Here is a 12712-nt window from a genome sequence, read left to right on the forward strand (position 1 = left end):
AAGCAGTTGAGGCTAGCTCATTGAATGTATTCAAATCACAGAGAGATAGATTTTTAACCAATAAGGGAATTAAGCGTTACGGGGAGTGGGCGGGTAAGTGGAGCTGAGTCCACGGCCAGATCAGCCATGATCTTGTTGAATGGCGGCGCAGGCTCAAGGGGCTAGATGGCCTACTCCTGTTCCTAATTCTTATGTTCTTATGTTCAACAAGTCACTAAAAGGGAGTGAAAGGGCTGACACACCATCAGATGTGACCTCTCTCTCTCTCTCTCTCTCGGAAACATTGTCAGCTGAGATTCCTTGCACTGGGTACCTGAGCTAAAGGAAATGCATGTCACAGCACAGCATGTTTAACTACCTTCCTAGCAGCATGGGGCTATAATTAAAAGTTCCATCGTTATAAAGCTTAGTGTATGTTCATTATGCTAAAATGGGTAATAAATTAGGGTAATTGGATACGATTGCATGTGCAAATTAGGTCAATTATAAAAAAATGTAAATTGGAGGGGAGAATTGTTTTTCTCTAATCGAGTAACATATTATGCAAATAGACTAGATCAGGCTAATTACAAAGTAGACTTTCCCTTATATAAAAACATGAAATTACATGCTATAAGTGAAGTACTAGGTAGCGAGTGACAATCTTATATTTATGGCCCCTAGTTTTGGACTCCCTTTATATTCCCATTTAGGATTTTCTTCCCATCGTCAGCGCCCCAACCCTCTTCTCAATCTTCCTCGCTGCCATGCTCCACCTCACAGTTGATAAGCTCCCCGCTGGAGTGGAACTAAACTACAGAACCCGTGGGAAGCTGTTCAACTTTCGGCGTCTCCAGGCCAGGTCCAAGACCACTCCAACCTCCATCATCGAGCTACAGTACGCGTACAATGCCTGCAGCTGTGCACACACAGAGACTGAACTCCAGGACATAGTTGACGTGTTTACCGAGGCATATGAAAGCATGGGCCTTATGCTAAACATTAGTGAGACAAAGGTCCTCCACCAGCCTGTCCTCGCCGCACAGCACTGCCCTCCAGACATCAAAATGCACGGCGTGGCCCTGGACAACATCGACCACTTCCCCTATCTCGGCAGCCTCCTATCAACAAGAGCAGGCATCAACGACAAGATCCAATACCTCCTCCAGTGCGCCAGTGCGGCCTTCGGCCTGAGGAAAGGAGTGTTTGAAGACCAGTCCCTCAAAACTGTCACCAAGCTCATGGTCTACAGGGCCGTAGTAATACTCGCCCTCCTGTATGGCTCAGACGTGGGCCATGTACAGTAGACATCTCAAGTTGCTGGAGAAATACCACCAGCGATGTCTTCGCAAAATCCTGCAAATCCCCTGGAAGGACAGTTGCACAAACGTTAGCGTCCTCGTCCAGGCCAACATCCCCAGCATCGAAGCACTGACCACACTTGATCAGCTCCGTTGGGCAGGCCACGTAGTTCGCATGCCAGACACGAGACTCCCAAAGAAAGCGCTCTACTCGGAACTCGTCCACGGCAAACGAACCAAAGGCGGGCAGAGGAAATGTTACAAGGACACCCTCAAAGCCTCCCTGATAAAGTGCGACATCCCCACTGACACCTGGGAGTTCCTGGCCAAAGACCACCCTAAGTGGAGGAAGTGCATTCGGGAGGGGGCTGAGCTCATCGAGTATCATCGCTGAGAGCATGTAGAAATCAAGCGCAGGCAGCGGAAGGAGCGTGCGGCAAACCAGGCTCCCTGCCCACCCTTTCCCTCAATGACTATCTGTCTCACCTGTGACAGGGACTGTGGTTCTCGTATTGAACTATACAGCCACCTAAGAACTCATGCTAAGGGTGGAAGCAAGGCTTCCTCGATTCCAAGGGACTGCCTATATGATATGATATATTTATGGCCCCTAGTTTTGGACTTCCTTTATATTCCCATTTAGGATTTTCTTCTTTGCTGCAAATTAAAAAAAATGCACCACTAAACAAGTGTATCATGAAACAATTCTTTCCATTATATCTTTAAGATGGATATGTATTGCCATAAATATTTCGATTATATCTGTCTTGTTTGCTTAACCTTAAAGAATCGGTTTACTTGACAAGCTTTCATTATTGAACTCTAATCTCCCAAATTATCCTTTTGACAGCACATCATTCAAGAGCCAAGAAACATTTTGGATTTCCAAACTGTACTGTAATTGATTAGTCCCAAGGTGACCTAGGCAGTAATGGAAGGGCAGGCAGAGAACATAAAGAAGAGCTTCTGCACAGAGTGGAATGAAACAACAACATTGGTAAAACACAGCAGAGCAAAACTAATTCTCCCAATGATCCCTGCTCATTTCTTCGTGTTAATCTCATTTGAAACACCTCATTAGTATCAGTAAGGCATGGTTAAGTAGAAGGTCTTAGTTAACTGACACTGGCTTTAGTACTGACCAGAAATTTACTGAATTAAATGCATCGCACAAATAAAGTTTCATCACTTCTGATCAACAGCAGATAGCTTTGTTTACCAAGTGAGGGTCAGCTCCCACACCTGGTGACCAAGGCAATAACGCCAGACACTGCCACTTTACCATACTTAAGAACTTGCAGCTTCTGGTGTTATTGCCTCAGCTTCTGAAAAGAAGGAATTTCTATCTTTGTTTTCCTTAAGATACTCAACTGAAAAAAATCATTTTTAAGAGGCCACAATTAGCTAATTGGTTTCTTGGGGCATAGGCTGGAATTATTACTACAAGAATGATGGGGAAAGTTACAGGAAATATTTTGAAATAATTGGTTAATAGAATAGGGAATGCTTTAATACAAATGGCTAGTGAGGCAGAAACTATAACATTATTTAAAAGGGAATTCAGTGAAGTATTTGTAAAATAAGAACAAAGACAACAAAAGAGGAAAGGGCAGGGAAATGGGATGATGACAGGTATTACAGTTGAGCTAGCACTGGCACAAGCAGTGTTCGGCCATATGATCTCCTTCTCAATGCGAGTTAATCATGAACAAAACTCTGGTAAATATTCTGAATACTGCACTCAGCTGTTGCATACATCCAAAAATCATGTAACCAGCGAATATTAGCTAGTGAGTAATAAGTCTGAGGAGCTAGAGAGCACACAGTGACCACAATGGTGTCATCCTACCCTATGCGCACTATACCGACCATGGTACAAAATTACATCACCATAGGTTCAGAAAAACTTGGTCAAGGATTGTTTTGAGCACATTATTGGAATTTATTATTTCTAAAAATGAGTGGGCGCAGGAGGGAAAAGAAATGTTCAAGGAAAACCAAAGTCTTCCTGTCTATACGACCATATTCCATTGTTAGGAGGGGGGATTTTGCTGAAAACTTGCACTCATCAAATAGGTAAATAATGTTTTACAAAATACTGACAGATACAGCTTAATAAATGCAATTCTTCATTCGGGGTTGCTCAAAAGGCCAGAACTGCAGGGGCACAGAGATCTTGGAGAGTGAGGGGCTGGAGATCACAGATAGGGAAGGGAGAGGCCATGGAGGGATTTGAAAAGGATGAGAATTTTAAAAGAGACATGGCTTAATTGGGAGTCAATGCAAGTCAGCGAGCACAGGGGTGATGGTTGAATGGTACTTGGTGCGATGAAGCTATGTTGAGCTACAGAACTGATACTAACTTGTGCAGGGCACCACCAACAATGGCAGGATGGCCAATCTCAGTTTTGTTTTATGGACAGTTGAGCAAAGTTTGTTTTTTCTGATTATTTAAATGATGGCTGATCTTGTTTTAGTGTTTGTCAAAGTTATCTTGGGGATGTCTAATGTGCCATGTTCATGGAACATTTTACCAATGTTCCATTAGATGTAGTGATTGGATGATCCTTACTATGGGTTTTAAAAGCCTTAAGATTGTTGGAAGAGTGACTGAGGAAGGTAATGAGTTCCAGTTTTGAGGTCCTAGGTGTAGGGGACTGTACAATCAACAAAGGAAGGTTGTAGAGAGAAGTGAAGTGCATAGTATTGCATCTTTGGAGCATAGAAGGAAGACAGGAAAGTTAGAGGAACATGATTGTAGCAGGACTGATACACAAACACACACACACGTATATATGGGGCTTGTGGTGAGAGAAGAATTATCAGTTAAACAAGCATCACCTCCCTCCTAGTATAGGAGTGGTGCCTGTAACAAACTCCACAAATACGGGAATAGTTTCTAAGTCTGGGACAGATATGAGCTTTGAAGAGATTTAAAAGTTGCTGAAAGGAACACACAAAGATGGTAAAACCCAACTATGTTCACTTTATCCAAATAAAGTGTTTGGTATAAAAGAACAAAGCTTCCTGAAGACAGCTTTAGCAACAAAGGAGACTCTACTTTAGGAAGGACTAGGGGTGTAGACACCAAAGAGGATTTTGTTGGTTAGCCTTGTAGGAGACATGAAGAAGCTGTATCTTTGAATGTCAAAGAAATAAGATTTTCACTGCACTTTATAAAGATGGAGATCAAGATGCAGTGTTTCAGTCACTTCACAGAGAGAGGACTGGAAACTGAGGTCTGAAGGTGTGTGATCTGAAGAAAGTTAATGAACATAGAATGGAATTATTAGCAAATAGGGTTGGATGATGAGAGGAAGAGCTCACTGGTAGGAAGAAGAAACAGTGGGATAGAGGCCAAATCTATGGGAAACACCTCAGTTAATGAATGAGCCATTTACCACAGCATTGATAAAGCACTATTGGAGTGGAAACTAGACAGCCATAAACACAGCACTGGTGGAAGACCAACAAATTAGGAGATTATGGTGTGATGACTTTCAATTTCAGCAAAGAGAATATAGGGAGGGGACAGTCTTAACAATGTGTGAGGTGTGGATGTTCCGCTTCAGGTCAGAGCAGAGATGAGCCCAAAAATATCAATATGACAAAGGACTAAGGGTGATGCCAAAACAGAGAGCTGATAACTGTTGGTTAGATTGGAAGAAACAGAATCTTTGAAGAATTAAAAGATTTTTAGAAGCGCATAATACCTCTCAAAAGATTGAGAGATGTTGAAGGCAAGTACAGATGATTCGTTAAACTCAATAAGCAGAACTCCAGACTAGAGAACATATCAACAAGTGGAATGTTCATGTTAAAAATCATACTGGCCACAATGCCCTCAGAACTTTCAACCTGCTGGATAATTTGAGAGATAAGACAGGGAGGATGGTATTAACAGTGTCTGAGGAGGTTTCAACAACAGCTTGTATTTGTATAGCGTCTTTAACATAGAAACCTTCCAAGGCATGTCACAGGAGCAATATCAAACATTTTCACATTAAGCCACATAAGGAGATATTAGAACAGATGAACAACAGCTTGGTTAAAGTGATAGCTTTTAGGGAGCGTCTTAAAGGAGGAAAGAGTGGGAGAGAGGCAGAGAAGTTTAGAGAGGGAATTCCAGAGCTTTGGGCCTAGACTACTGAAGGCACGGCCACCAATTGTGAAGCGATTAAGACCGGGGATGCGCAAAAGGCAGAAATTATTAAGTAGAACCACAATATAACCACAGTGGGGGGGGGGGCGTTAAACATCAAAACCTAATAGAGGTATGGTTAAATCAAATGGAGAAATTGAAAAGAACGATTAGAACATTGAAAACATGAGTTTTCACAAAACAAAATCAAGGTATATGATGAATAAAACAGGAGTGAGTGCTTCCAAAATCAAGTTGAGTAGCAAATAAGATGCATAAATGATTTAAAAAACCATGGTGTATGAGGAATATGACAGGCAGAAGCTTGAAGAACCACAGCGTACGTTAAGTAATACAGGGGTGAAAACCTGAACACAAAACAGAGAATTCAAATTCTGATGTCGGACACAAATTTCATAGTGATTTTATAACATATGAAAACGATAGAGCAAAGTACAGAGGACAGCATCATAAGTCAGAGAGGATTGGATAGCAAACAATAGGGCAGGTGCGCCCCCAGAGAAATAGTTGCCAGAAGATAATTCAGATGGAAAATTGTGACATTTAAAGGCAAAAAACTACTAACTGGGGGCTGCGAGAGAGCTCTGAAACAAACTAATAAAATCAATATGGAATTATATGAGCAGATTAAGGAGGCTCCAAGAAACATTGGTGACTTTAATTACCCAGAATTAAAGTGCACAGAAAGCGATCACTTTAAAAAGGGGGATGTTGATTTGGAACTGAAGCTGAGCCTCTTCCATCAAACAGGGTGAAGGAAAGAGGCAGGTCACGCCATAACACTGCAGTCTGTCCGCATGTTTGTGCTCGTGCATTTGTGCGGTCAGCGCGGGGTGATGGGGGGCACACGCGTGGTGGTGACATCGGTAGTGGGTAAAATGATGGAATCAATTATTAATGATGTCATAGCAGTGCATTTGGAAAGAGGTGACATGATAGGTCCAAATCAGCATGGATTTGTGAAAGGGAAATCATGCTTGACAAATGTTCTGGAATATTTTTGAGGATGTTTCCAGTAGAGTGGACAAGGGAGAACCAGTTGATGTGGTATATTTGGACTTTCAGAAGGCTTTCGACAAGGTCCCACAGAAGAGATTAATGTGCAAAGTTAAAGCACATGGGATTGGTGGCAGTGTGCTGACGTGGATTGAGAGCTGGTTGGCAGACAGGAAGCAAAGAGTAGGGTACTGCAAGGTTCTGTGCTGGGGGCCCAGCTGTTTATATTGTACATTAATGATTTAGACGAGGGGATTAAATGTAGTATCTCCAAATTTGCGGATGACACTAAGTTGGGTGGCAGCGTGAGCTGCGAGGAGGATGCTATGAGGCTGCAGAGTGACTTGGATAGGTTAAGTGAGTGGGCAAATGCATGGCAGATGAAGTATAATGTGGATAAATGTGAGGTTATCCACTTTGGTGGTAAAAACAGAGACACAGACTATTATCTGAATGGTGACAGATTAGGAAAAGGGGAGGTGCAACGAGACCTGGGTGTCATGGTACATCAGTCATTGAAGGTTGGCATGCAGGTACAGCAGGTGGTTAAGAAAGCAAATGGCATGTTGGCCTTCATAGCGAGGGGATTTGAGTACAGGGGCAGGGAGGTGTTGCTACAGTTGTACAGGGCCTTGGTGAGGCCACACCTGGAGTATTGTGTACAGTTTTGGTCTCCTAACATGAGGAAGGACATTCTTGCTATTGAGGGAGTGCAGCGAACGTTCACCAGACTGATTCCCGGGATGGCGGGACTGACATATCAAGAAAGACTGGATCAGCTGGGCTTGTATTCACTGGAGTTCAGAAGAATGAGAGGAGATCTCATAGAAATGTTTAAAATTCTGACAGGTTTAGATGCAGGAAGAATGTTCCCAATGTTAGGGAAGTCCAGAACCAGGGGTCACAGTCTAAGGATAAGGGGTAAGCCATTTAGGACCGAGATGAGGAGAAACTTCTTCACCCAGAGAGTGGTGAACCTGTGGCATTCTCTACCACAGAAAGTTGTTGAGGCCAATTCACTAAATATATTCAAAAAGGAGTTAAATGTAGTCCTTACTACTAGGGGGATCAAGGAGTATGGCGAGAAAGCAGGAATGGGGTACTGAAGTTGCATGTTCAGCCATGAACTCATTGAATGGCGGTGCAGGCTCGAAGGGCCGAATGGCCTACTCCTGCACCTATTTTCTATGTTTCTATTGGAAAATTATGGCCAGTACCTCCGCGATTTACACCCTCAATTCCCTCAGCATCCTAGGATGCATCCCATCCGCTCCTGGTGATTTATCTATTTTAAATGTAGCCTGCCTGTCTAATACCTCTTCCTTATCAGTTTTTACCCTATCAAGTGTCTCCACTACCTCCTCCTTTACTATGTCTATGGCAGCATCCTCTTCCTTGGTGAAGACGCATGCAAAGTATTCATTTAGGCCGCTATTTTTCACTTGCTGGATTTTTGGCGCCCGCGCATATTAGCATACAATTTTTCTGTGTACATTTGTGCCAGAAAAAAAAAATAATCTGGACTTTCGCAAAAGAAATATTACAATTTGGCGCAGCCTCTCTGAAGTTAATCTGGGGAGTGGATTCTTCAAATCTGCGCTAAGAACTCTGGGCATGAGCGAAAAGCTGAAGTTGCCAGAGCAACCAGAGATGCTGAAGCAAGCTCCCCCAAAAGGTTGGTAACCCCACTGCTGCCAAAAGAACACAGGATCTCTCTTCCCAACCCCTCCCCCCCCACCCTCCAAGCTGGACCCGCTGCCACCGCTCCGCTCCCCCCTCGGGACCCCCTGCCACCGCTCCCCCCTCGGGACCCCCTGCCACCGCTCCCCCCTCGGGACCCCCTGCCACCGCTCCCCCCTCGGGACCCCCTGCCACCGCTCCCCCCTCGGGACCCTCTGCCACCGCTCCCCCCTCGGGACCCGCTGCCACCGCTCCCCCCTCGGGACCCCCTGCCACCGCTCCCCCCTCGGGACCCCCTGCCACTGCTCCCCCCTCGGGACCCCCTGCCACCGCTCCCCCCTCGGGACCCCCTGCCATCGCTCCCCCCTCGGGACCCCCTGCCACCGCTCCCCCCTCGGGACCCCCTGCCACCGCTCCCCCCTCGGGACCCCCTGCCACCGCTCCCCCCTCGAGACCCGCTGCCACCGCTCCCCCCTCAGGACCCCCTGCCACCGCTGCCCCCTCGGGACCCCCTGCCACCGCTGCCGTTTTGACTCGTGTCTGTGGCAAAAAAGTTTAAACTGCTGCACATGGTTGGCACCGGCGTCCAAACGTTGGCAAAAGTTGGAAAGTGAGTATTTCACGCCAAAAAACAGCACACAATTGTGGTGAAAATAGGGGCCTTTGTACCTCAGCCATACCCTTTGCTTCCGTGCATAAGTCTCCTTTTTGGTCCCTAACCGGCCCCGCCCCTTCTCTTACTACTTATATGCCTATAGAAGACTTTTGGATTACCTTTCATGTTGGCTGCCATTTTATTCTTATACCCTCTCTTTGCCCCTCATTATTTTTTTAACTTCTCCTCTGACCTTTCGACATATAACCTGATTCTCAGATATATCTGCAATCTGACATTTGTCATACGCGCTCTTTTTCTGTTTCATCATATTGGCTATCTGCTTCGTCATGGAGCTGACTTTAGTTGCCCTACCTTTCCCCCTAGTGGAACTGTACCTCGACTGTACCGAAACTATTTCTTCTTTAAAGGCAGTCCATTGTTCCTCTACTGTTTTGCCTGCCAATCTTTGATTCCAATTTACCTGGGCCAGATCCGTTCTCATCCCATTGAAATTGGCCTTCCCCGTTAAACATTTTTACTCTAGATTGCTCCCTTTTCCATAGCTAATTTAAACCTTATGATACTACGATCACTGTTCCCTGAATGTTCACCTACTGACACTTGCTCCACTTGACCTACCTCATTCCCCAGAAGCAGATCCAGCGATGCATCCTCCCTCGCCAGGTCAGAAACATGCTGATCAAGAAAGTTCTCATGAACACACTTCAGAAATTCTTCCCCTTGACATTATTGCAATCCCAGTCTATGTTAGGATAGTTGAAGTCCCCCATTATGACTACTCAATAGATCTTGCACTTTTGTAATTTCTCTGCAAATTTGCTCCTCTATATCTTTCCCATTATTTGGTGGTCCACAGAATACACCGAGTAGTGTAACGGCACCTCTATTATTTCTGAACTCAAGCAATATCGATTCTGTCCTTGACCCCTCCAGGACATCTTCCCTCTACAGCACTAACATTCTCCTTAACCAATACTGCCACAGCACCTCCTACCTTTCCTTCCCGATATTTCCTGAACACCTTATAACCAGGAATATTTAATACCCAATCCTGCCCTTTTTTGAGCCAGGTCTCCGTTATTGCCACATCATCATTTTCCCATGTGGCTATTTGTGCCTGCAGCTCACTTACCTTGTTTACTACGCTTCGTGCGTTCACATACATGCAATGTAAACCCATCTTAGACCAGCCTGTATTCTCTCTTAGTTGGACCACCTAATACCTTATTATTTCTTACTTTGGTGCTCTCTGCCTCTCCCAATCCTTTGAGCACTTTATTTCCCTTTTCTAATGTTACATACTGGTGTCCACCCCCCCTGCCAAATTAATTCGCTTAAACCCTCCCCAACAGCACGAGCAAATCTCCCCACGAGGATTTTGGTTCCGACCGTGTTGAGGTGTAACCTGTCTGGCCTGTACAGGTCCCACCTCCCCCAGAACCAGTCCCAATGTCCCAGGAATCTGAAGCCCTCCATCCTGCACCATCTCTCCCTCCTGCATCATCCCTCCAGCCACGCATTCATCTGCTCTATCCTATTTCTACTCTCTTGCACGTGGCACCGGGAGTAATCCGGAGATTACTACCATTGAGGTCCTGCTTTTTAATCTCTTTCCTAGATCCCTAAAATCTGCCTGCAGGACTTCTTACTTCTTTCTACCCAAGTCGTTGGCACTGATATGGACCATGATCTCCCACTACCCCCACCCCACCCCCTCAGAATGTTCTGCTGCGGCTCAGTGACATTCTTGACCCTGGTATCAGGGAGGCAACATACCATCCTGGAGACACGTTTGAGGCTGCAGAAACTATCGAATCCCCCATCACTATTGCTCTTCCACCCTCCTGCCTTCCCACTCCCCCCCGTACAACTCAGCCACCCGTGGTGCTGCGGACTTGGTTCTGGCTGTACTCCCCAGAGGAACAATTGCCCTCACCAGTACTCAGAACTGAATACTGATTGGCGAGCGAGATGCACTCAGGGGACTGCTGCACTACCTGCCTGGCACTTCTTTTCTGTCTGGCGGTCACCCATTCCCTCTCTGCCTGCACACTCCTTAGCTGCGGGGTGACCACCTCCTGAAACGTGCTATGCATGAAGCTCTCAGCCTCGCAGATGCACTGCAGTGACATCAGCTGCTGCTCAAGCTCCGAAACCCAGAGCTCGAGCTCCTCCAGCTGACAACACTTCCTGCACATGTGGTTGACCAGGACACGGGAAGCGTCTTGGATTTCCCACATGGCAGAGGATGTGCATTCCACAGGACTGAGCTGTCCTGCCATGCCTCTATTTATTTGACTATTGACTAACTTCCAGAAACCTAAGACTAAGATTTATCGAATTCAAGTTATCAATATAAGTTACCAATTTAACTGTTACTAATCTCCAAGTTGCTGCTCAATTCCTAGCCAGCTATTTAACACCTGCCCCTAACTTGAATAGCGAAAGAAAACAATGTGACCTTTACCAACCAGTTACCAGCTATCCTTTGATATCACTTCAGGATTTTGTTTTGGTCTTAAGTTCCTGTCGCCGCACTCTTTATTCCAGCTCCGCTCTCTACGTTCCCACTCAAGTCCGCTCCTTCTATCTCCCGCGTACTTAAATATCTTCGTATAATTAACTTTGCCAAACCCCACTACTATACATTTACCTGCAATAAACTGCAGCTGCCACTTTTCTGCCCATAAACAAAGCATCTCTAAATCTTTTTGAATTTGAGGACACAAATTCTCATTTTCTACTGCTCCCATTTCGGTGACGAGCACTGACCTCAATTTCAATTATTTATAAAAATGATCACAGCAATGAATCAAAGTTGATCCCTGCAGCACACCATTATAAGATAAAGATAAGCAGATTAAAATTACTTTGGACTTAAAGATGAGATTTAGGGCATTAACTACAATCACAACAAATAGAGATGATGCTGAATAATTCAAGAGAAAGCTTGCTCATGGCTTCAGACAGGGAGGCAGACATTTGGATCAAAGTCAGATAGTGACAGAAATTGAGTGAAAAATCACAGCGATTTACAGCCAACTTAGCCACATTAAGAAAGCAAGAAAGACGTACATTTATATAGTGCCTTTCACAACCTCAGGTCATCCAAAAGCGCTCTACAACCAATGAAATACTTTTGAAGTGTAAGCCCTGTTGTAATGTAGGAGACGCAGCAGCCAATTTGCAGCAAGCTTCCACAAATAGCAATATGATAATTACCAGATAATCTGTTTTTAGGTGTTGGACGAGGAATAAAAATTGGCCAGGACACCGGGGAGAACTCCCCTGCTCTTCTTCGAAATTATGGCATAGGATCTTTTATATGCACCTGAAAGGGCAAACAGGGCCTTTAATGTCTCATCTGAAAGTACTGCACGGCAGTGTCAACCTATATTTTGTGTTTAAGTCCCTGGAGTGGAACTTGAACTCACAACCTTCTGACTCAGACAAGAGTGCAATGAACTAAGCCACAACTGACACTGACAGTATTGGTAGAGTTGTTTCTAACTCTATGGTGCAGAATGAGATTGTACTGATTGCTTCGAGATGAACTTTTCTAAGCACCTAAACAATTCTGCCTGTGTAACTCTTCAAAACATGATTGGCCCCGTTAAAAATTTCAGGCCCACACCAGATGTTCTCTTGGGGTCAGTTTCACCAGCACAGCCGCTCCTGCGAGCAAGGGTTTACCTATTCGCCCAATATCTGGTCATGTCATGATCCAAGGGCTGCAGCTAGACCCCTTGTTGTATGTATTAGATGAATGCTGGGATTTTTTCCTAACACTGGGATTTGCTAATTAGGATACAGCAATATGCAGTGAATCATAGACCAGATATTTCCATAAGGTCTCACAGCCACTTAGAAGTGATAGCAGGAAACCTTCTTAAGTCATGTACATAAAATCAATCCCAGTCACTTATAGCAGTTTGGTCTTCAGGCATGATTGATGGGGGAATTATCTAATCATCT

The 12712-nt window shown here is 44.8% G+C and overlaps 1 protein-coding gene across 5 annotated transcripts in view; it reads right to left on the bottom strand.

The window, feature by feature from the left end:
- LOC139273181 (utrophin-like) overlaps nucleotides 1–12712 on the bottom strand; it is a 476555-nt gene that overhangs the window by 194012 nt on the left and 269831 nt on the right. The window lies entirely within an intron of this gene.

The sequence above is a fragment of the Pristiophorus japonicus genome, chromosome 9 (assembly GCF_044704955.1).
Source record: "Pristiophorus japonicus isolate sPriJap1 chromosome 9, sPriJap1.hap1, whole genome shotgun sequence".
In the NCBI taxonomy this organism is placed as follows: Eukaryota; Metazoa; Chordata; class Chondrichthyes; family Pristiophoridae; genus Pristiophorus; species Pristiophorus japonicus.